The sequence below is a fragment of the Chiloscyllium plagiosum genome, unplaced genomic scaffold (genome assembly GCF_037043375.1).
Source record: "Chiloscyllium plagiosum isolate Xiang-an unplaced genomic scaffold, Cpla_swu_hap1 HiC_scaffold_52, whole genome shotgun sequence".
NCBI classification, from domain to species: domain Eukaryota; kingdom Metazoa; phylum Chordata; class Chondrichthyes; order Orectolobiformes; family Hemiscylliidae; genus Chiloscyllium; species Chiloscyllium plagiosum.
This window is the reverse complement of record NW_028270190.1, coordinates 5,319,229-5,345,526: the sequence shown is the minus strand read 5'-3', so window position 1 is coordinate 5,345,526 and position 26,298 is coordinate 5,319,229. Positions and strand designations below refer to the sequence as shown.

Here is a 26,298-nt window from a genome sequence, read left to right as displayed (position 1 = left end):
AAAACAATCGTTGCCAGATGTGGAAGGATCCTTTGGGGTCTTGGACAGGGGTGAGCAGGAAGGTGTGGGTGCAATTTTACACTTCATGCGGTGGCAGGTGAAGGTGCAGGGAGTGACGGGTCGGTTGGTGGGGGGGGGGGGGGGGGGGGGTGCGTGGACCTCACCGGGGAGTGAACGTGGAAACAGTCCACAGAGATTATTCCAAAAGTAATTGCCTGGTTAGCTCCACACACCTCACCAACCCACCTTCCACTTCGACATCTTCCCTTATCGCTGCAAGCTGTGTAAAACCTGCATCCACACCTCCCCCCTTACCTCTGACAAAGGCCCCAAAGGATCCTTCCACATCTGGCAGAGATATTTCTGTGCATCCTAACAACTCATCTATTGTGTCCGTTGAACCCGAAGTGGTCTCTTCTACATTTGGAGACATGACACCGTCTTGTGGATTGTTTCAGGAAACAACTCTGGGACACAGGCACCAAACAACCCTGTGGTTGAACACGTCAACTCCCACTCTGACAGTCCCAAGGGCATGCAAGGGCTGGGACGCCACCACTACCAAATCCAAGCCACCCAATGCTTGGAGGAGGAACGCCTCATATTCCACCTTGGGACCCTCCGACAACGCGAAATTAACATCAACTTCACCAGTTTCCTCATCTCCCCTACCCCCACCTCATCCCAGAAACAAACCTCCAATTCAGCAACGCCCACGTGATATGTCCTATCTGTCCATCATCCTTCCCAACAATCTGCTCCACACTCCCCTCCGACCTATCATCCTCTCCCCACCTGTATTTACCCATCACCTTCCCAGGTACCTTCCCCAGCCCCACCACCAACCCCCCCAGTTTATCTTTCAACTCCCTTCCCCCCGCCCCACATTCCTGATGATGGACTTTTGGCCGAAATGCTGACTCTCCTGCTTCTCGGATGTTGCCTGACCTGCTGTACTTTTCCAGCGCCACACTTTTCCACTCAGATCGCCAGCATCTACAGCCCTCACTTGATCCTCACTGTCTTTTATCTGAGGCATTTGTGGGGGCCTTCCTTTATCTTACCCCTGTTCCAGACTGCTGTCCCTGAGCTTGCATATTGCCTCGTCTGTCTCAGCCAGAGAGCTCACTGACTCTTAGTTTAAATGTGAATTCCCCATCTCATGAGGGTTTTAGTCCAGGGTGTCTAATGCGAATGTTTACTCCACCTTACACCTACCCGCCCTGTATTCCACCTTACTTCTGTACTCTGATTAGCTCATTTTTGACGGCTTCCCATTTTTTAGCTGTTCCTTTACCTGCGAGTATCTGCTGCCAATCAGCTATTAAATGTTCTTGGCAAGTACCCATCAAAATTTGACTTCCTCCAATTTAGTACAACTTGCAAAACAATCTCATGGCCAAAGGAACCTTAGCACATTCACCCATCTCTTAGGTCAACAGTGGTAAATGCAAAGTGATTCCATTTGCATGTCCTTTGCTTCGGACCCATTTGATGACTACATTCGCGTGGATGCTTCCAGACTCTCCTCTTGGCGAGACCTTTATTCAGCATCAAACAATTCAATGTGCGTATGTTTAATTAAATAAACTCTGCTTATTTTTAATGAGGTAAACAGGGTTTTGTGTCCAATGCTACTGTCAGAAGCGAGTACTTCATCTGAAGAAATACTTTTATGTTGATGTCTCCACTGAAGCATATCCTTCCCTCATAAGATCAGCGATAATGTGCACTTTACTCAAAGACAAAACCTAGCTGACATTGTTCCCTGCCCAGCACTACAGCAGCAGCCGGCCCGAGAATCTGATTCATTTCTCCTGTGTTCAGCTGTTTCAGTGTCAACTGTTCTGCAGATACCAAATAATCTCAAAAGTCTCTCTCTGTGTATCCCTCTCGCTCTACACACACATGTACATCAATCTATCTGTCCCTCTCTCTCCCACCCCCACCCGGGCACATACCCCCACCACCGACAATCTCTACCAGGCAGAGGGAGCTGCTCTCTCTCTCGATAGAGAGAGAAATAACATGAGAATTAATTTGACATATTATTCTGCAGATTTTTTCTCCATGAGGGGTTTACTGTCTCCACCCCAGAGTGTCAGACACATTGCAATGTCTATCAACCCTCTCCCAGAGAGCTGCCTGTCATGTTGAGATGTTAATGTCAGGATTAAACTTCGTTGGATCTCCGTGAACATTGTCATGTTAACTCTAGCACAGGAAAGCTTGATCATTCCTTCTTTCCTTTTAAACATTTAAACATTTTTATGCTTTCTAATGGTTAGCTGTGCAGTTTGAAAGCAGTAAACAATGACACCTCAGTAGCCTCGCAGAACTGGTCAGACCGTGGGGATATTTGCTGAGGTTCCCTCTTGGGATTTTCCTGACGTCAGTGTGACTGCCAGCTACAACCCTCTCTCTCTCTCCCGCTCTCTCTCTCTCTCTCTCTCTCTGTCTTTATCCTGTCTCGTCCATGCTGCCCACACACCACACGTTATTCTGACATTATACCAAGTTTTTAAGGAGAGTTTCACATTCAGGGTTTTAATTTCCTCTTTTTGGAGTTCTGTGTGTCAGACACTGAACATGCTTGTGTCAAATCCCAAGGCCCTGTTTATTTTCACCACTTGCATTAAAATGACAGAGCCACAATCAATCTCAGTTAACCAGAGGCCTTTAAAATCGAGGGCATCCCAGGGGAAATCAAACCTCAGGCTACCAAATAGACACAACTTACACGGACCCCATGGGGTGCGGCCTGTCGAATAGGCCTCAGGCTGATGTCCGGCATTTCCCTCTGGAGGAAGCTTCTATCCAAGGGAAGGATTTCTAGTCCTGTCATAGTTTCAAAATAGCAATTCCTGCAAGGGGTGGGTGGAGAGAATGGGAGCGAAAAAGGTTATTGGAACTGAAAGGCGGCTTGGTTTTCAAACAAATTAGACAGCAAGTGGTTTTCCTTCATACAAAACATTCCTCAGTAAACCCAAGTCCGATCAAATTGGGAAAAACAAGTTCAGAGATTATAATTACAGACCCACCAGGCAGCATTAAAGCTATTGGTTTATTGAAACGCTCGTTTCTTCGATCGCATTGCCGCAGGCTGTCAGAGCACAGCAAGATCTCACAGGCAGCAACATGTCAGCAGCAAGATCAGCTCGATATTTCTGATGGGGGCTGCTTAAATGTTCAATACTTGTTGCAACTACAGGCACTTACGTAACTGCTACTACACAATCTCAAATGTCTCTCCCTCCCACCCACCTTCTCTGTCTTTCTCCTGCCTCTCTCTCATTTACAAGTCTCTCTCTCACTCTCAATGTGAACATTCACACATTATTACTCTGACATTATAACAAGTGTTTAAGAGACAGCTTGACATTTAGGATTTTACTTTCCTCTTTGGGAAGTTCTGTCTCTCAGACACTCGCCGTGGGTGGGGACGTGGGGGTTAACAACTTTGTGTCAAATCTGAAGACCTTGGGTACTTTAACCCCAGGCTTCAAGCCTGTTTTAAAATGACAGGCCCATAATCTGACAGGACCCGGTTAACCAGAGGATTGTTAAAAAACTAGGGTTCAACAGATGAAACCACTCTTTGAAAAAAAAATAAAGGGACACAACTGAAGTGGGGCCCCACGGAGTGCGGCCTGTGGAATAGGCCTCAGGATTGTGTTCTCCTCTTGGAGAAAGCTCTTTTCAATGTTCACCTTTCCCAAACTGTCTCTCTCTCTCTCTTTGGATTTGCCATGCGAATAATAATTCCCTGGGATAAAAGAAACGGGATCAATTAAATGACAGATTTTTTTTTAGAGATGGCAGAGCAAGATCCCAGGGATTGTCTCTCTCTCTCAGCAACATCTAAGCATTAAACATGTCAGCCAGAAGTTGATTTTCAGGTCAGACCTTTTTGAAACCTTTCCAAAATGAGGAGTAAGCTGATGAGAAGATTCACTGCGTACAAAGGTGGCATGACGACAATTGATGCACAGCAAGATCCCATATAGAGCAATGTAGCAGTAGCTAAATCATGATTTCTTTCTACTCTGCAATGCTGGTCAAGTCTTGATTATTTGTTGTAATGCCACAAACTAAAATTAGTACTGTTTCACAATCTCATATAGCTCTCCCTCTCTCTCCTCCTGTGGAAGGGGTATTGACAGTCGCTCTGTGGAAAGGGTATGGGAACAAGCTCGTGGAGCTGCAGTTTGCTCACGTCTTGGATCGTAGAACACAGAGAGAAGAATACTTTTCGTCAGTAATCACTCAGGAACAGGACATTATTGCCGATGTGAATACTGAGTCACAATTAATTAGAATGGACGGCTTTGAGGTATGTAGGGAAGAGGTGTTGGAAATTCTGGAAAGGGTGAAAATAGATAAGTCCCCTGGGCCTGATGGCATTTATCCTAGGATTCTCTGGGAAGCAAGGGAGGAGATTGCAGAGCCAGTGACCTTGATCTTTATGTCCTCGTTGTCTAAAGGAATAGTGCCAGACGACTAGAGGATAGCAAATGCAGTTCCCTTGTTCAAGAAAGGGAGTGGGGATAACCCTAGTAACTGTAGGCCAGCGAGTCTCACTTCTGTTGTGGGCAAAGTCTTGGAGAGAATTGTACGGGATAGGATTTATGAACATCTGGATAGGAATAATGTGATCAAGGATAGTCAGCATGGTTTTGTGAAGGGCAGGCCGTGCCTCACAAACCTTATTGAATTCTTTGAGAAGGTGACTAAGGAGGTAGACGAGGCTAAAGCGGTAGATGTGGTGCATTTGGATTTTAGTAAGGCGTTTGTTAAGGTTCCCCAGGTGCGCTACTGCAAAAAACACGGAGGTATGGCATTGAGGGTGAGTTGGAGGTTTGGATTAGGAATTGGCTGGCTGGAAGAAGACAGAGGGTAGTAGTTGATGTTAAAGGTTCATCTTGGAGTGCAGTTACTAGCGGTGTTCCGCAAGGATCTGTTTTGCGATCATTGCTGTTTGTCATTTTTATAAATGACCTAGAGGAGGGGCTAGAAGGTTGGGTGAGCAAGTTTGTGGATGATACGAAAGTCGGTGGAGTTGTTGACAGTGAGGAAGGATGTGTCAGGTTACAGCGGGATAAAGATAAGCTGCAGAGCTGGGCAGAAAGGTGGCAAATGGAGTTCAATGTCGGTCAGTGTGAAGTAATTCACATTGGTAAGAGTAACAAGAAGATGGGGTACTGGGCTAATGGTCGGATACTTGGTAGTGTGGATGAGCAGAGGGATCTTGGTGTCCATGTACACAGACCTTTGAAAGTTGCCACCCAGGTAAATAGTGCGGTGAAGAAGGCATATGGCGTACTGGCTTTTATTGGTAGAGGAATTGAGTTCCGGAGTCCTGTGGTCATGTTGCAGTTGTATAAGACTCTGGTGCGGCCGCATCTGGAGTATTGTGTGCGGTTTTGGTCGCCATACTATAGGAAGGATGTGGAGGCACTGGAACGGGTGCAGAGGATGTTGCCTGGTATGGTAGGAAGATCGTATGAGGAAAGGCTGAGGCACTTGGGGCCGTTTTCATTGGAGAAAAGAAGTTTGGGGTGACTTGATAGAGGTGTACAAGATGATTAGGGGTTTCGATAGGGTTGACCATGAGAACCTTTTTCCATGTATGGAGTCAGCTATTACAAGGGGGCATAGCTTTAAATTAAGGGGTGGTAGGTATAGGACAGATGTTAGGGGTAGATTATTTACTCAGCGAGTCGTGAGTTCATGGAATACCCTGCCAGTAGCAGTGGTAGACTCTCCCTCTTTATGGGCATTTAAAGGGCATTGGATAGGCATATGGAGGATAGTGGGCTAGTGTAGGTTAGGTGGGCTTGGATCGGCGCAACATCGAGGGCCAAAGGGCCTGTACTGCGCTGTATTTTTCTCTGTTTTATGTTCTAAGAGAATAAGAACAACGCAGCACAGTAACAGGCCCTTCGGCCCTCCAAGCCTGTGCCAAGTCATTTTGTCCTTACTTTCTAAAACTGTCTTCAATTACAGGATTCCTATTCCTCTCTTCTCTTCCTATTCATGTATTCGTCCAGGTGTTTCTTGAAAGCTGCTATCGTGTCTGTTTCCACCGCTTCCTCTGGCAGCACATTGCAGGCACTCAGCAGCCTTTCTGTGAAAAAGTTGTCTCTCATATCTCTTTTAAACTGCTCCCTTCCTCCGTCACTCGCACCTTGAACCTGTGGCCCCTGTACCCCTTCAACCCTGGGAAAAAGCCTCATATTGTCCACTCTGTCCACGCCATTAACAATCTTATAAACCTCGATCAGCTCCCTCAACCTCCTGCATTGTATTGAGAACAGCCCCAGTCCATCCAACCTTTCTTTACAGCTAAACTTCCCCCATACCAGGCAACATCCGGGTAATCATTTTCTGTACCCTCTCCAAGGATCCACATCCTTCCGATGACCAGAACTGCACACAGTATCGCAAGTGTGGCCTCATTAAAGTTCTAAGATGCTACAGCGTAACTCATCTATCCATATCCTCAATGCCCCTTGCAGTGAAGGCAAGCATGCCATAGGCCTTTTTGACTACCTTAAAAACCTGAGCTGCCACTTTCAATGATCTTTAAACCTGCACATCCACATCGCTCTGCATGTTTATACTCCTAAGGGTTCTACCATTCAATATTAAATCTACACTTGACCTTTGAAAATGGATTACTTCACATTTGTCCAGATTAAACTCCAACTGGCGTTTTTTTCGGCCCATGTCTCCAAGTAATCTATATCCTGCTGTATCCTCTGACAATCTTCCTCACTATCTGCAATTCCACCAATATATGTATAATATGCAAACCTATTAAATAACCAACCACGTTTTCCTCCAAATCGACCATAAACAGCAGAGCTCCCAGCACTGATCCCTGCAGAACACCAATAATCACAGTAAATGAATGGTTCCTTCAACCGTCCATTCACTGCCCCCTCTGTCTTCCTAATACTCCAGTTCTTTATACATCTTGCCATCTCATCCCTGATAGCAAGCTTTTGTACCAGTCTGTCATGAGGAGGACTGAAGTCAATATCGTCCACTTTTGTCAATATCGTCCATCTTTGTCATGTCCTCAATAAACTGAATTCATTAACGGAGGCATGGCCTTTTCGACACAAAACCATGTTTTCTATCGAGCTGTATTCGACACGGTGGGATTTGACTGGCCAGGACCTGCAGGAGATGTATGACAGTTTGTTTCTGGCAGGAGCCATGAGCAAATCCATCAGGAAAGTATTCATCACGCTCATCCACAAGCCGAAGGGGGAGGAGGGCGGAAATTAGAAATTGGAGCCAATATCATTGCTGCATGTAGACGACAAAATACTGTCTTAAGGTCATCACCAACTGGGTCAGGACTTCTCTGGGATCGGTGATCCATTCCAACCAAACCTGTGTTGTACTGGGCAGGACAATCTCTCTGAGAGTCTTATGCTCCTGAGGGATACGATCACCGACATACAGGTCAGGGGGGTGGACACCTGCCTCATTAGCCTGGGCCAGGAGAAGGCTTTTGACAGAATATCACACACACCTCCATGTGGGACCTACTCTCCAAAATTGGCTTTGGGGAGGGAGTCTGCAATTGCATCAGACTGCTCCTCAACAACATCGTTCGCGCAGTCTCAATAAATGGGTGGGATCTGGAAGCCTCCCCGTCAGATCAGAGTAAGGCAGGACTGCCCACTTTTACCGGCCTTGTTTGTGTGTTGTATAGAGCCCTGCTGAGTCCATCAGGATGGATGGGACCCTGACAAGGGAGACTATTCCAGGCAGTAGAGGCCTGCAGGTCAACACCTCCCCGAACAACGTTTTGTCACCGTTTTCTGCTGGGACCCGCTGTCAGTGCACAGACTTATGACCATCTGGGATCAATTCCAACTGGCTTTGGAAACCAAGGGAAATTGAGGCAAGAGTGAGCCCATGTTCTGTGGGAACTCGCTGACTGATCTTTCATTCCCTAAACAGTCAGGACAGATTACCTGAAGGTGCTGGGAATATTGCTCAGAGGGGTTGATGTGTGCATAAAATCTAGCAAGGAGTGCACGGCCAAAGTGAAGCAGACACTGGTCTTTTAGAAGCACCACTCCCTCCCCATTTATGGGTAAAAACCTGGATACCAGGTGTGATGCACTCTCTGTTCTTGGGCATGGCGCTGATCTGGCCCATCCCCAAAACTGCACTGTTTCAGTCACCCGAGGCAACTTGCACTTCATCCGGCAGCCTAAGATAGCCTGTGTCTGCAGGGAGTCCAAGTACAAAACCGTAGTTTAGGAGGGGAATGAACATACCCAACACCGCCCTCACCCTGATGGCCCCTTTGTGTGCGGCTGCATCAAGCTGTGTGCACTCCTCTGGGTGGAGGTGGGGTGGGGTGGAGTGTTTCGAATTGGGCAAAGTGTTCAGGAGCGTGTGAGGGCGGCTGCGTGTGAATTGGTGCAGAATCAAGTTTTGCAGAATCAACCAAGCTACTGGTTTATTGAAACGCTCGTTTCTTCGATCGCATGGCCGCAGGCTGTCAGAGCACAGCAAGATCTCACAGGCAGCAACGTGTCAGCAGCAAGATCAGCTCGATATTTCTGATGGGGGCTGCTTAAATGTTCAACATTTGTTGCAACTACAGGCACTGACAACTCTGCTACTTCACAATCTCAAATGTCTCTCCCTCACACCCACCTTCTCTGTCTTTCTCCTGCCTCTCTCCCATTTACAAGTCTCTCTCTCACTCTCAATGTAAAGATTCGCATATTATTACTCTGACATTATAACAATCTTTAAGAGGCAGTTTGACATTTAGGATTTGAATTTCCTCTTTGGGAAGTTCTGTCAGTCAGACACTCGCTGTGTGTGGGGACTTGGGGGTTAACAACTTTGTGTCAAATTTGAAGACCTTGGTTACTTTAGCCCAGGCTTCAAACCTGTTTTAAAATGACAGGCCCATAATCTGACAGGGCCCGGTTAACCAGAGGACTGTTAAAACACGAGGGTCCAACAGATGAAACCAGTCTTTGGGGAAATAAAGGGACACAACTGAAGTGGGGCCCCACGGAGTGCGGCCTGTGGAATAAGCCTCAGGACTGTGTTCTCTTCTGAAAGGATGCTCTTTTTAAAGTTCACCTTGCCCAAACTCTCTCTCTCTCTGTTTGGATTTTCCAAATGAATAATAATTCCCTGGGATAAAAGAAACGGGATCAATTAAAAGACAGGGAAAATATTTTTAGAGATGGCACAGCAAGATCCCAGGGATTGTCTCCCTCACCAACATCTAAATATTAAACATATCAGCCAGAAGTTGATTTTCAGGCCAGATCTTTTGGAAAACTTTCCAAAATGAGGAGTAAGCTGATGAGAAAACTCACTGTGTGCAAAGATGGCATGATGACAATTGATACACAGCACGATCCCATATAGAGCAATGTATCAGTAGCTAATTCATGATTCCTTTCTACTCTGCAATGCTGGTCAAGTGTTGATTATTTGCTGTAATGCCAGAAAATAAAATTACTGCTGTTTCACAGTCTCAAATAGCTCTCCCTCTCTCTCCTCCTGTGGAAGGGGTATTGACACTCGCTCTGTGGAAAGGGTGTGGGAACAAACTCGTGGAGCTGCAGCTTGCTCACGTCTTGGATTTTAGAACACATATAGGAAGAGAACTAAGAACAACGCAGCACAGCGACAGGCCGTTCGGCCCGCCAAGCCTGTGACAAATCATTTTATCCTTACTTTCTAAAACTGTCTTCACTTACAGGATTCCTATTCCTCTCTTCCCTTCCTATTCATGTATTCGCCCAGGTGTTTCTTGAAAGCTGCTGTCGTGTCTGTTTCCACCACTTCCTCTGGCAGCACATTGCAGGCACTCAGCAGCCTTTCTGTGAAAAACGTGTTTCTCACATCTCTTTTAAACTGCTCCCTTCCTCGGTCACTCGCACCTTGAACCTGTGGCCTCTGTACCCCTTCAACCCTGGGAAAACGCCTCATACTGTCCACTCTGTCCACGCCAGTAAAAATCTTATAAACCTCGATCAGCTCCCTCAACCTCCTGCATTCTATTGTGAACAGCCCCAGTCTGTCCAACCTTTCTTTACAGCTAAACTTCCCCATCCCAGGCAACATCCGGGTTAACATTTTCTGTACCCTCTCCAAAGCATCCACGTCCTTCTGGTGACCAGAACTGCACACAGTATCGCAAGTGTGGCCACACTTAAGTTCTATGATGCTCCAGCGGAACTCATCTATCCATATCCTCAATGTCCCTTCCAGTGAAGGCAAGCATGACATAGGCCTTTTTCACAACCTCAAAAACCTGAGCTGCCACTTTCAATGATCTGTAAACCTGCACACCCACAGCGCTCTGCATGTTTATACTCCTAAGGGTTCCAACATTCACTATTAAATCTACATTTTACCTTTGAAAATGGATTACCTCACATTTGTCCGGATTAAACTCCAACTGGCATTTTTTCGGCCCATGTCTCTCAATGATCTATATCCTGATGTATCCTCTGACAATCTTACTCACCACCTGAAATTCCACCAACATTTGTATAATATGCAAACCTATTAAATAACCAACAACGTTTTCCTCCAATTCGACTATAAACAGCAGAGCTACCAGCACTGATCCATGCAGAACACCAATATTCACAACTCACCTCCCTTCAACCATCCATTCACTGCCCCCTCTGTCTTCCTACTACTCCAGTTCTGTATACATCTCGCTATCTCACCCCTGATAGCAAGCTTTTGTTCCAGTCTGTCATGAGGAGTACTGAAGTCAATATCGTCCACTTTTGTCTCACCAATCATCATTGTCATGTCCTCAATAAACCGAATTCATTAACTGAGGCATGGCCTCTTCGACACAAAACCATGTTTTCTATCGAGCTGTATTCGACTCGGTGGGATTTGACTGGCCAGGACCTGCAGGAGATGTATGACAGTTTGTTTCTGGCTGGATCCATGAGCAAATCCATAAGGAAAGTATTCATCACGCTCATCCACAAGCGGAAGGGGTTGGTGGGAGAAAATTAGAAATTGGAGCCAATATTATTGCTGCACGTAGACTACAAAATACTGTCTTAAGGTCATCACCAACGGAGTCAGGTCTTCTCTGGGATCGGTGACCCATTCCAACCAAACCTGTGTTGTACTGGGCAGGACAATCTCTCTGAGAGTCTTATGCTCCTAAGGGATACGATCACCTTTCTTCAGGTCAGGGGGGTGGACACCTGCCTCATTAGCCTGGGCCAGGAGAAGGTTTTTGACAGAATATCACAAACACCTCCATGTGGGACCTACTCTCCAAAATTGGCTTTGGGGAGGGAGTCTGCAATTGGATCCGACTGCTCCTCAACAACATTGTTCGCGCAGTCGCAATAAACGGGTGGGATCTCGAAGCATCTCCGTCAGATCCAGGGTTAGGCAGGGCTGCCCACTTTCACCGGCCTTGTTTGTGTGTTGGTATAGAGCCCTTTGCTGAGTCCATCAGGATGGATGTGACCCTGACAAGGGAGATTATTCCACGCAGTAGAGGCCTACAGGTCAACGCGTCCCTGGACACGGATTTTGTTGCCGTTTTCTGCTGGGACTCGCTGTCAGTGCTCAGACTCATGACCATCTGGGATCAGTTCCAACTAGCTTTGGGAACCAAGGGAAATTGAGGAAAGAGTGAGGCCATGTTCTGTGGGAACTAGGCTGACTGATACTTCATTCACTAAACAGTCAGGACAGATTACCTAAAGGTGCTGGGAATATACCGCGGAGGGGTTGGGGTGTGCATAAAATCTAGCGAGGAGTGCACGGCCAAAGTGAAGCAGACACAGTTCTTTTAGGAGCACCACTCCCTCCCCATTTATGGGTAAAAACCTGGCTACCAGGTGTGATACACTCTCTGTTATTGGGCATGGCGCTGATCTGGCCCATCCCCCAAAACTGCACTGTTTCAGTCACCCGAGGCAACTTCCACTTCATCTGGCAGCCTAAGATAGCCTGTGTCAACAGGGAGTCCAAGTACAAAACCGTCGATTAGGTGGGCGGGGGGGGGGGGGGTGGGGGGTGTGGGGGTGAATGAACATACCCACCACCGCCCTCACCCTGATGGCTCCTTTGTTTGCGGCTGCATCAAGCTGTGTGCACACAAATACCAAGTGTCACTCCGTAGTGATGGTTCTACCTGTCCCCGATTCTGGGAAGGATGGGATTGGCCTCGTAGCCTTGCAACGCTCCAAATTGAGTCACAGAGTCATGTGGGTGTTCAGCACGGAAACTGACCCTTAGGTCCAACTCACCATTAAGACCAAGTATCCTCAATTAATACAGTCCCATTTGCTTGCATTTTACCCATATCCCCCCTAACTCTCGGGAAGATTCTTCGCTATCCACTGTACCTCCAATTTTAGTGAACTCTGCCACTTAGGTACTGTGCCTCCTATGTTCACATCCTATGTTACAATTTACGTAACTGAAAAACACAGTGGACCCAGCACCGATCCTTGTGGGACACCGCTGTTTATAAGCCTCCAGAACGATCCACTAACACCCACTAAAGCGAGAGGTAGGGTGTGGGGGTCAGGGAAAGAGAAACAGAGACAGGAACAGAGAGACAGATACAGTGCCACACAAAGGTGGCGGTAAAAGTGTCTCAAACTCGAGAGCCTCTGGTTTCTAACTGCAGGATGTATTCTTATTGTCATTACAACGGTAGTCCTCTGGGTGGGGGTGGGGTGGGGTGGAGTGTTTCGAATTGGGGAAAGTGTTCAGGAGCGTGTGAGGGCAGCTGCGTGTGAATTGGTGCAGGATCTAGTTTTGGGTTTTCAGAAGTGGCCACAACGTGGCGACGGCACAATGGATGGGGAAGGAGCCAAACGAATGTCGAATGCGAATATACCCAACATCGCCCTCAACCTTATGTTCCCCCCACCACCACCTTTGTATGGAGCTACATCAAGCTGTGCATAGACGCTCAGTCCACAAACACCAAGTGTCACTGCGCACTGAGATTCTACCAGTTCCCGGTGTTGGGAAGGATGCGACTGGCCACGTTGCCATGCAACATTCCAAATAGTGTCACAGAATCATGGGGCTGATCAGTACCCTTCGGTCCCACTCGTCTATTAAGACCAAATATCCTCAATTAATCCAGTTCCATTTGCTCGCATTTCCCCCATTTCCTTCCAAACTCTTCCAATTGAAATATCCATCCTGCTGCCTTTTAAAAGTAACAGTACACACATCCACCAATTCCCCTGGCAGCGCATTTCATACACACACCAGAATCTGCGTGAACATTTTGTCCATTAGATCTCTTCCAAATCTTTCACCTCACCTTAAACCTATGCCCTCCAGTTCTGGAATCCCCCACACAGGGGAAAGGTCCACAGCTCTTCACCCTCTCCATGCCCCTCTTAATTTTAAAAAAAACTTCTGTAAGGTTACTCATCAGCCTCCGATGCTCCAGGGGAAATAGCCCCAGTCAATTCAGCCTCTCCCTACAGCTCAAACCCTCCAACACTGGCAACATCCTCATAATTCTTCTCAGAACACTTTCAAATTTCACAGCATCGTTCCGACATCAGGAAGACCAGAAGTGAACACAGCATTCTAAACGTGGCCTAACCAATGTCCTGCGCAGCCAAAACATTACCTACCAACTCCTATTCTCAATGTTCTGACCAAGACAGGAAAGCATACCAAATGCCTTCTTCACTATCCTGTCTACCTGCAACTCCACTATGAAGTAACTATTAACCTGTACTCCAAACTCCCTTTGTTCAGCAACACACCATAGGACCACTCCATAAAGTGTACAAGTCCTGCCCTAATTTGCCCTCCAAAAAAATGCAGCACTTCGCATTTATCTAAATTAAAATCCATCTGCCATTCCTCAGCTCAGTGGCCCATCTGATCAAGATCCTGTTGTACTCTGAGGTTAGCTTCTTCGCTGTCGACTGCACCTCCAACTTTATTACCATCTTCCAGTTAGAAACTATGCCTCTTATATTCACATCCAAGTCATTTATGCAACTGACAGAACACTGTGGACCCAGCACCAATCCTTGTGCGACACCGCTGGTCATAGTCCTCCAGACAGAAAAAGAACCATCCACCAAAACCCTCTGTCTTCTCCCTTTGAGCCAATTCTACAGTGAAATGGCTAGGTCTCCCGATATTCCACATGGTCTTAATTTGCGAAACAATTTACCATGAGGAACCTTTTCAAGTGCCTCACTGACGTCCATACAGATCACGTCCACCACTCTGCTTTCATAGTGTCATAGAGATGTACAGCATGGAAAGAGACTCTTCAGTCCAACCCGTCCATCCCGGCCAAATATCCCAACCCAATCGAATCCCTCCTGCCAGCATCCGGCCCATATCCCTCCAAACCACTCCTATTCATATACTCATCCAGATGCCTTTCAAGTGCTGTAATTTAACAGCATCCACCACTTACTCTGGCCGCTCATTCCATACACACACCACCCTCTGCGAGCAATAAGTTGCCCCTTCTGTCACTTTTATATCTTTCTCCTCTCACCGTAAACCTACCCCTCTCGTTCTGGGCTCCCCCACCCCAGGGAAAATAACTTGTCTATTTATCCTATCCATTCTCCTCATGATTTTATAAAATTCTACACGGTCACCCCTCAGCCTCTGACACACCAGTGAAAACATCAGCAGACTTTTCAGCCTCTCCCTGTCGCTCAAATCTTCCAACCCTGGCACCATGCTGATAAATCTGTTCTGAACCCTTTTATGTTTCTGAACATCCTTCCAATAGAAGGGAGACCAGAATTGCACATAATATGCCAAAAGCGGCCTAACCAATGTCCTGTACAGTTGCAATATACTCTCCCAACTGCTATGCTTAATATTCTGTCCAATGATGAAATGCAGACCAAACGCCTTCTCATCAAACCTCTTCAAAACATCAAGTCATTCAGACACGAATTCGAATGCTCAAAGCCATATTGCCTGTCCCGAATCGGTTGTCGTCCTGTATCCCCAATGTGGAGGAGACACCACCAAGAGCAAAAGGCACAGTAGATGAGGTGTTTGAATGCACAAAAAAATCGTTGCCAGATGTGGAAGGATCCTTTGGGGCCTTGGACAGGGGTGAGCAGGAAGGTGTTTGAATGCAGGTTTTACACTTCATGCGGTGGCAGGTGAAGGTGCAGGGAGTGACGGGTCGGTTGGTGGGGGGTGCGTGGACCTCACCAGGGAGTCACGGAGTGAATGTGGAAGTAGTCCACAGAGAGTATTCCAAAAGTAATTGCCTGGTTAGTTCCACACACCTCACCAAACCACCCTCCACTTCGACACCTTCCCTTATCGCAGCAAGCTGTGTGAAACCTGCATCCACACCTCCCCCATTTCCTCTGCCAAAGACCCCAAGGATCCTTCCACATCTGGCAGATATTTCTCTGTGCATCCTAACACCTCATCTATTGTGTCGGTTGCACACGAAATGGTCTCTTCTACATTTGGAGACAGGACACCGTCTTGTGGATTGTTTCAGGAAACATCTCTGGGACACAGGCACCAAACAAACCCGACTACCCAGTGGTTGAAAACTTCAACCCCCACTCTGACAGTCCCAACGACATGCAAGACCTGGGACACCACCACTGCCAAGTCCAAGCCACCGGATGCCTGAAGGAGGAACGCCTCATCTTCCACCTTGGGACCCTCCGACCACGCGAAATTAACATCGACTTCACCAGTTTCCTCTCTCCCCTACCCCCACCTCATCCCAGAAACAAACCTCCAATTCAGCAACACTCACGTGACATGTCCTATCTGTCCATCTTCCTTCCCAACAATCTGCTCCACACTCCCCTCCGACCTATCACCCTCTCCCGACCTGCATTTACCCATCACCTTCCCAGCTCTCTTCCCCCCAGCCCCACCACCAACTAACCCCCAGGTTATCTTTCAGTTCCCTTCCCCCCGTCCCAGATTCCTGATGATGGGCGGATGGCCGAAATGCTGACTCTTCTGCTTCTCGGATGTTGCCTGACTTGCTGTGCTTTTCCAGCGCCACACTTTTCCACTCAGATCGCCAGCTTCTGCAGCCCTCACTTGCTCCTCTCTGTCTTTTATCTGAGGCATTTGTGGGGGCCTTCCTTTATCTTACACCTGTTCCAGACTGCTGCCCCTGAGCTTGCATATTGCCTCGTCTGTCTCAGCCAGAGAGCTCACTGACTCTTAGTTTAAATATGAATTCCCCATCTCATGATCCAAGTTCAGAGGGTTTTTGTCCAGGGTGTCTAATGTGAATGTTTACTCCACCTTACATCTACCCGCCCTGTATTCCACCTTACTTCTGTACTCTGATTATCTCATTTTTGACGGCTTCCCATTTTTTAGCTGTTCCTTTACCTGCCGGTATCTGCTGCCAATCAGCTATTAAATGTTCTTGGCAAGTACCGTCAAAATTTGACATCCTCCAATTTAGTACAACTTGCAAAACGATCTCATGGCCAAAGGAACCACAGCACATTCACCCATCTCTTAGGTCAACAGGGGTAAATGAAAAGTGCAAATTCAATATGATTCCATTTGCATGTCGCTTTGCTTCGGACCCATTTGATGACTACATTCTCGTGGATGCTTCCAGACTCTCGTCGTGGCGAGACCTTTATTCAGCAACCAACAATTCAATGTGCGTATGTTTAATTAAATAAACTCTGCTCTTTTTTTAATGAGGTAAACAGGGTTTTGTGTCCAATGCTACTGTCAGAAGCGAGTACTTCACCTGAAGAACTACTTTTATGTTGATCTCTCCACTGGAAGCATATCCTTCCCTCATAAGATCAGCGATAATGTGCACTCTTCTCAAAAACATAACCCAGCTGACATTGTTCCCTGCCCAGCACTACAGCAGCAGCCGGCCCGAGAATCTAATTCCTTTCTCCTGTGTGAAGCTGTTTCAGTGTCAACTGTTGCTGCAGATACCAAATAATCTCTCTCTGTCTATCCCTCTCTCTCGACACACACATGTACATCAATCTGTCTGTCCCTTTCTCTCTCCCCCCAAGCCCGGAACACCCCCCACCACAGACAATCTCTACCAGACAGAGGGAGCAGCTCTATCTCTCGACAGAGAGAGAAATAACATGAGAATTAATTTGACATATGCTTCTGCAGATTTATTGTCCCTGAGGTGTTTACTGTCTCCACCCCAGAGTGTCAGACACTTTGCAATGTCTCTCAATCCCCTCCAAGAGAGTTGCCTGTCCTGTTGAGACATTAATGTCAGAACTTCAACTTCGTTCGATCTCAGTGAATATTGTCATGTTAACTCTAGCACAGAAAAACTTGATCATTCCTCCTTTCCATTTAAACATTTTAAGCATTTTTATGCTTTCTGAAGGTGAGTTGCGCAATTTGAAAACATTAAACAATGACCCCTCAGTAGCCTCGAAGAACTGGTCGGACCATGGGGATATTTGCTGAGTTTCCCTCTGGGATTTTCCTGATGTCAGTGTGACTGCCAGCTGTAACGCTCTCTCTCTCCCACGTGCTTTTTCACTCTGTCTTTATCCTGTCTCGTCCATACTGCCCCACACACCACACATTACTCTGACATTATACCAAGTTTTTAAGGAGAGTTTCACATTCAGGGTTTTAATTTCCTCTTTTTGGAGTTCTGTGTGTCAGACACTTAACATGCTTGTGTCAAATCCCAAGGCCCTGATTATTTTCACCACAGGCTTCAAACTTGCATTAAAATGACAGAGCCACAATCAATCTCAGTTAACCAGAGACCTTTAAACATCGAGGGCATCCCAGAGGAGATCAAACCTCAGGCTAACAAATAGACACAACTCACACGGGCCCCATGGGATGCAGCCTGTCGAATAGGCCTCAGGCTGATGTCCGCCACTCCCCTCTGGAGCATAGGTCTATCCAAGGGAAGGATTTCTTGTACTGTCATAGTTTCAAATAACAATTCCTGCAAGGGGTGTGTGGAGAGAGAGGGAGTGAAAAAGGTTACTGGAACTGGAAAGGCGGCTTGGTTTTCAAACATATTACACAGCAAAAGGTTTTCCTTCACACAAAACATTTCTCAGCAAACCCAATTACGATCAAATTGGGAAAAAAGGATCAGGGTTTTCAATTATAGACCCACCGTGCAGCATTAAAGCTATTGGTTAATTGAAACGCTCGTTGCTTCGATCGCATTGCCGCAGGCTGTCAGAGCACAGCAAGATCACACAGGCAGAAACATGTCAGCAGCAAGATCAGCTCGATATTTCTGATGGGGGCTGCTTAAATGTTCAATATTTGTTACAACTACAGGCACTGACAAAACTGCGACTTCACAATCTCAAATGTCTCTCCCTCACACCCACCTTCTCTGTCTTTCTCCTGCCTCTCTCCCATTTACAAGTCTCTCTCTCACTCTCAATGTAAAGATTCGCACATTATTACTCTGACATTATAACAATCTTTAAGAGACAGTTTGACATTTCGGATTTTACTTTCCTCTTTGGGAAGTTCTGTCAGTCAGACACTCGCTGTGTGTGGGGACTTGGGGGTTAACAACTTTGTGTCAAATTTGAAGACCTTGGTTACTTTAACCCCAGGCTTCAAACCTGTTTTAAAATGACAGGCCCATAATCTGACAGGACCCAATTAACCAGAGGACTGTTAAAAAACTGGGGTCCAACAGATGAAACCAGTCTTTGGGAAAATAAAGGGACACAACTGAAGTGGGGCCCCAAGCAGTGCGGCCTGTGGAATAGGCCTCAGGATTGTGTTCTCCTCTTGGAGGATGCTCTTTTTAAAGTTCACCTTGCCCAAACTCTCTCTCTCTCTCTTTGGATTTTCCAAGCGAATAAAATTCCCTGGGATAAAAGAAACGGGATCAATTAAAAGACAGGGAAAATATTTTTAGAGGTGGCACAGCAAGATCCCAGGGATTGTCTCTCTCTCTCTCTCTCTCTCTCTCACCAACATCTAAGCATTACACATGTCAGCCAGAACTTGTTTTTCAGGTCAGACTTTTTTGAAACCTTTCCAAAATGAGGAGTTGGTTGATGACAAAACTCACTGCGAGCAAAGATGCAATGATGACAATTGATGCACAGCAAGATCCCATGTAGAGGAATGCAGCAGTAGCTAAATCATGATTCCTTTCTACTCTGCAATGCTGGTCAATTCTTGATTATTTGCTGTAATGCCAGCAACTGAAATTACTGCTGTTTCACCATCTCAAATAGCTCCCCCTCTCTCTCCTCCTGTGGAAGGGGTATTGACACACGCTCTGTGGAATATGTATGGGAACAATCTCGTGGAGCTGCAGCTTGCTCAGGTCTTGGATCTTAGAACACAGAGAAGAAGAGAACTAAGAACAACGCAGCACAGTGACAGGCCGTTCGGCCCGCCAAGCCTGCGCCAAGTCATTTTGTCCTTACTTTCCAAAACTGTCTTCACTTACAGGATTCCTATTCCTCTCTTCTCTTCCTATTCATGTATTCGTCCAGGTGTTTCTTGAAAGCTGCTGTCGTGTCTGTTTCCACCACTTCCTCTGGCAGCACATTGCAGGCACTCAGCAGCCTTTCTGTGAAAAACGTGTCTTTCACATCTCTTTTAAACTGCTCCCTTCCTTCGTCACTCGCACCTTGGACCTGTCGCCCCTGTACCCCTTTAACCCTGGGAAAAAAGCCTCATACTGTCCACTCTGTCCACGCCAGTAAAAATCTTATAAACATCGATCAGCTCCCTCAACCTCCTGCATTCTATTGAGAACAGCCCCAGTCTATCCAACGATTCTTCACAGCTAAACTTCCCCCATACCAGGCAACATCCGGGTTAACATTTTCTGTACCCGCTCCAAAGCATTCACATCCTTCTGGTGACCAGAACTGCACACAGTATCGCAAGTGTGGCCTCACTAAAGTTCTATGATGCTCCAGCGTAACTCATCTATCCATATCCTCAATGCCCCTTCCAGTGAAGGCAAGCATGCCATAGGCCTTTTTCACTACCTTAAAGGCCTGAGCTGCCACCTTCAATGATCTGTAAACCTGCACACACACATCGCTCTGCATGTTAATACTCCTAAGGGTTCTACCATTCACTATTAAATCTACACTTGACCTTTGAAAATGGATCAACTCCCATTTTTCCGGATTAAACTCGAACTTCTGTATCCTCTGACAATCTTCTTCACTATCTGCAATTCCACAATAATATGCAAATCTATTAAATAACCAACCACGATTTCCTCTAAATCTACCATAAACAACAGAGCTCCCAGCACTGATCCCTGCAGAACACCAATAATCACAACTCTCCATTCCTTAAACCATCCATTCACTGCCCCCTCAGTCTTCCTACTACCCCAGTTCTGTATACATCTTGCCATCTCACGCCTGATATCAAGCTTTTGTACCAGTCTGTCATGAGGAAGACTGAAGTCAATGTCGTCGACTTTTCTGTCACCAGTCATCTTCGTCATGTCCTCAATCAACTTAATTCATTAACCGAGGCATGGCGTCTTCTACACAAAACCATGTTTTCTATCGAGATGTATTCGGCTCGGTGGTATTTGACTGGCCAGGACCTGCACGAGGTGTATGACAGTTTGTTTCTGGCAGGAACCATGAGCAAATACATCAGAAAGGTATCATCACGCTCATCCATAAGCGGAAGGGGGAGGAGGGAGGAAATTAGAAATTGAAGCCAATATCATTGCTGCGTGTAGACTACAAAATACTGTCTTAAGGTCATCACCAACTGAGTCTGGTCTTCTCTGGGACCGGTGAACCATTTCAACCAAATCTGTGTTGTACTGGGCAGGACAATCTCTCTGAGCGCCTTATACTCCTGAAGGATATGATCACCTACATACAGGTCAGGGGTGGACACCTGCCTCATTAGCCTGGGCCAGGAGAAGGCTTTTGACAGAATATCACACACACCTCCATGTGGGACCTACTCTCCAAAATTGGCTTTGGGGACGGAGTCAGCAACTGGATCCGACTGCTCCACAACAACATCGTTCGCGCAGTCTCAATAAACGGGTGGGATCTGGAAGCTTCCCCGTCAGATCCAGGGTGAGGCAGGGCTGCCCACCTTCACCGGCGTGTTTGTGTGTTGTATAGAGACCTTTGCTGAGTCCATCAGGATGGATGTGATCCTGAGAAGGGTAACTATTCCAGGCAGTAGAGGCCTGCAGGTCAACGCCTCCCCGTACAAGGATTTTGTCACCATTTTCCGCTGGGACCCGCTGTCAGTGCTCAGGCTCATGACCATTTGGGATCAGTTCCAACTGGCTTTGGGAACCAAGGGAAATTGAGGCAAGAGTGAGGCCATGTTCTGTGGGAACTCAGCTGACTGATCCTTCATTCCCTAAACAAGCAGGACAGATTACCTAAAGGTGCTGGAAATATACCTCGGAGGGGTTGATGTGTGCATAAAATATAGCGAGGAGTGCACGGCCAAAGTGAAGCAGAGACTGGTCTTTTAGGAGCACCACTCTCTCCCCATTTATGGGTAAAAACCTGGATACCAGGTGTGATGCACTCTCTGTTCTTGGGCATGGCGCTGATCTGGCCCATCACCCAAAATTGCACTGTTTCAGTCACCCGAGGCAACTTCCACTTCATCTGGCAGCCTAAGATAGACTGTGTCTGCAGGGAATCCAAGTACAAAACCGTAGGTAAGGGGGGATGAATATACCCAACACTGCCCTCACCCTGATGTCCCCCTTTGTCTGCGGCTGCATCAAACTGTGTGCACACAAATACCAAGTGTCACTCCGTCGTGATGGTTCTATCTCTCCCCGATGCTGGGAAGGATGGGATTGGCCTCGTTGCCTTGCAAAGCTCCAAATAGAGTCAAAGTCATGTGGGTGTTCAGGACTTAAACAGACCCTTCGGTCCAACTCACCATTAAGACCAAGTATCCTTAATTAATACAGTCCCATTTGCTTGCATTTCACCCATATACCGAGGAGAAAGTGAGGTCTGCAGACGCTGGAGATCAAAGCTGAAACTTTATTGCTGGAACAGCACAGCAGGTCAGGCAGCATCTAGGGAACAGAAGATTCGACGTTTCGGGCACATGCAATTCCACAATGATATGCAAATCTATTAAAGAAGGGCATGTGCCCGAAACTTCGAATCTTCTGTTCCCTAGATGCTGCCTGACCTGCTGTGCTGTTCCAGCAATAAAGTTTCAGCTTTCACCCATATCCCCCCTAACTCTAGGGAAGCTTCTTCGCTATCCACTGCACCTCCAATTTTAGTGAAATCTGCCACTTAGGTACTGTGCCTCCTATGTTCACATCCAAGTAATTTATGTAACTGAGAAAACACAGTTGGCCCAGCACCGATCCTTGTGGGACACCACTGTTTATAAGCCTCCAGAACGATCCACTAACACCCACTAAAGAGAGAGGTAGGGTGTGGGGGTCAGGGAAAGAGAAACAGAGACAGGAACAGAAAGACAGATATAGTGCCACACAAAGGTAGTGGTAACAGTGTCTCAAACTCGAGAGCCTCTGGTTTCTAACTGCAGGATGTATTCTTATTATCATTACAACGGTAGTCCTCTGGGTGGGTGTGGGGTGGGGTGGAGTGTTTCGAATTGGGGAAAGTGTTCAGGAGCGTGTGAGGGCGGCTGCGTGTGAATTGGTGCAGAATCAAGTTTTGGGTTTTCAGAAGTGGTCACAACGTGGCGACGGCAAAATGGATGGGGCAGGCGCCAAGCGAATGTAGAATGCGATTATACCCAACATCGCCCTCAAACTGATGTTCCCCCCACTCCCTTTGTGTTGAGCTGCATCAAGCTGTGCATAGACCCTCAGTACACAAACACCAAGTGTCACTGCGTACTGAGATTCTACCAGTTCCCGGTGTTGGGAAGGATGCGACTGGCCACGTTGCCATGCAACATTCCAAATAGTCTCACAGAACCATGGGGCTGATCAGTACCCTTCGGTCCCACTCATCTATTAAGACCAAATATCCTCAATTAATCCAGTTCCATTTGCTCGCATTTCCCACATTTCCTTCCAATCTCTTCCTCTTGAAATATCCATCCAGGTGCCTTTTAAAAGTAACAGGACACACGTCCACCATTTTCCCTGGCAGCGCATTTCATACACACACCAGAATCTGCGTGAACATTTTACCCAGTAGATCTCTTCCAAATCGTTCCCCTCTCCTTAAACCTATGCCCTCCAGTTCTGGAATCCCCCACACGGGGGAAAAGACTATCGCTCTTCACCCTCACCATACCCCTCTTAATTTTAAAAACTTCTGTAAGGTTACCCCTCAGCCTCTGATGCTCCAGGGGAAATAGCCCCAGTCAATTCAGCCTCTCCCTACAGCTCAAACCCTCCAACACTGGCAACATCCTTATAAATCTTTTCAGAACACTTTCAAATTTCACAGCATTGTTCCTACATCAGGAAGACCAGAAGTGAACACAGCATTCTAAACGTGGCCTAACCAATGTCCTGCGCAGCCAAAACATTACCTTCCAACTCCTATACTCAATGTTCTGACCAAGACTGGAAAGTATGCCAAATGCCTTCTTCACTTTCCTGTCTACCTGCAACTCCACTATGAAGTAACTGTGAGCCTGCACTCCAAACTCCCTTTGTTCAGCAACACACCATAGGACCACTCCATAAAGTGTACAAGTCCTGCCCTAATTTGCCCTCCCAAAATGCAGCACTTCGCATTTATCTAAATTAAAATCCATCTGCCACTCCTCAGCTGAGTGGCCCATCTGATCAAGATCCTGTTGTACTCTGAGGTTAGCTTCTTCGCAACTGCACTTCCAACTTTGTTACCATCTTCCAGTTAGAAACTATGCCTCTTATATTCACATCCAAGTCATTTATGTAACTGACAGAACACTGTGGACCCAGCACCAATCCTTGTGCGACACCGCTGGTCATAGTCCTCCAGACAGAAAAATAACCATCTACCAAAACCCTCTGTCTTCTCCCTTTGAGCCAATTCTACAGTGAAATGGCTAGTTCTCCCGATATTGCACATGGTCTTGATTTGCTAAACAATTTACCATGAGGAACCTTTTCAAGTGCCTCACTGAAGTCCATACAGATCACGTCCACCACTCTGCTTTCACAGAGTCATAGAGATGTACAGCATGGAAACAGACTCTTCGGTCCAACCCGTCCATCCCGGCCAAATATCCCAACCCAATCGAGTCCCACCTGCCAGCATCCGGCCCAGATCCCTCCAAACCACTCCTATTCATGTACCCATCCAGATGCCTTTCAAATGCTGTAATTTAACAGCATCCACCACTTACTCTGGCCGCTCATTCCATACACACACCACCCTCTGCGAGAAAAACGTTGCCCCTTCGGTCACTTTTATATCTTTCTCCTCTCACCATAAACCTATCCCCTCTCGTTCCGGGCTCCCCCACCCCAGGGAAAATACCTTGTCTATTTATCCTATTCATTCTCATCATGATTTTATAAAATTCAAAACGGTCACCCCTCAGCCTCTGACACACCAGTGAAAACAGCAGCAGACTATTCAGCATCTCCCTGTCGCTCAAATCCTCCAACCCTGGCACCATGCTTGTAAATCTGTTCTGAACCCTTTCACGTTTCTCAACATCCTTCCAATAGAAGGGAGACCAGAATTGCACATAACATGCCAAGAGCGGCCTAACCAACGTCCTGTACAGTTGCAATATACTCTCCCAACTCCTATGCTTAATACTCTGTCCAATGATGAAATGCATACTAAACGCCTTCTCATCAAACCTCTTCAAAACATCAAGTCATTTAGACACGAATTCGAATGCTCAAAGCCATATTGCCTATCCAGAATTGGTTGTCGTCCTGTATCCCCAATGTGGAGGAGACACCACCAAGAACAAAAGGTACAGTAGATGAGGTGTTTGAATGCACAAAAAAATCGTTGCCAGATGTGGAAGGATCCTTTGGGGCCTTGGACAGGGGTGAGCAGGAAGGTGTTTGAATGCAGGTTTTACACTACATGCGGTGACAGGTGAAGGTGCAGGGAGTGACGGGTCGGTTGGTGGAGGGGCGTGGACCTCACCAGGGAGTCACGGAGTGAATGTGGAAGCAGTCCACAGAGAGTATTCCAAAAGTAATTGCCTGGTTAGTTCCACACACCTCACAAAACCACCCTCCACTTCGACACCTTCCCTTATCGCAGCAAGCTGTGTAAAACCTGCATCCACACCTCCCCCATTTCCTCTGCCAAAGACCCCAAGGATCCTTCCACATCTGGCAGATATTTCTCTGTGCATCCTAACACCTCATCTCTTGTGTCGGTTGCACACGAAATGGTCTCTTCTACATTTGGAGACAGGACACCGTCTTGTGGATTGTTTCAGGAAACATCTCTGGGACACGGGCACCAAACAAACCCCACTACCCTGTGGCTGAACACTTCAACTCCCAAACTGACAGTCCCAACGACATGCAAGAACTGGGACACCACCACTGCCAAGTCCAAGCCACCCGATGCCTGAAGGAGGAACGCCTCATCTTCCACCTTGGGAGCCTCCGACCACGCGAAATTAACATCGACTTCACCAGGTTCCTATCTCCCCTACCCCCACCTCATCCCAGAAACAAACCTCCAATTCAGCAACACTCACGTGACATGTCCTATCTGTCCATCTTCCTTCCCAACAATCTGCTCCACACTCCCCTCCGACCTATTACCCTCTCCCCACCTGCATTTACCCATCACCTTCCCAGCTCTCTTCCCCCCAGCCCCACCACCAACTAACCCCCAGTTTATCTTTCAGTTCCCTTCCCCCCGTCCCAGATTCCTGATGATGGGCGGATGGCCGAAATGCTGACTCTTCTGCTTCTCGGATGTTGCCTGACTTGCTGTGCTTTTCCAGCGCCACACTTTTCCACTCAGATCGCCAGCTTCTGCAGCCCTCACTTGCTCCTCTCTGTCTTTTATCTGAGGCATTTGTGGGGGCCTTCCTTTATCTTACCCCTGTTCCAGACTGCTGCCCCTGAGCTTGCATATTGCCTCCTCTGTCTCAGCCAGAGAGCTCACTGACTCTTAGTTTAAATATGAATTCCCCATCTCATGATCCAAGTTCAGAGGGTTTTTGTCCAGGGTGTCTAATGTGAATGTTTACTCCACCTTACATCTACCCGCCCTGTATTCCACCTTACTTCTGTACTCTGATTATCTCATTTTTGACGGCTTCCCATTTTTTAGCTGTTCCTTTACCTGCTGGTATCTGCTGCCAATCAGCTATTAAATGTTCTTGGCAAGTACCGTCAAAATTTTC

At 47.0% G+C, this 26,298-nt stretch overlaps 1 long non-coding RNA gene across 2 annotated transcripts in view; it reads right to left on the bottom strand.

Annotated features, from left to right (window-relative positions):
• The window catches only part of LOC148134757 (uncharacterized), a 723,506-nt gene that overhangs the window by 686,080 nt on the left and 11,128 nt on the right, over positions 1–26,298 (bottom strand). For both annotated transcript variants that reach the window (XR_015755644.1, XR_015755645.1), the window contains exon 3: positions 17,846–17,968. This is a non-coding gene — a long non-coding RNA (uncharacterized LOC148134757). The remainder of the gene's footprint in view (positions 1–17,845; positions 17,969–26,298) is intronic.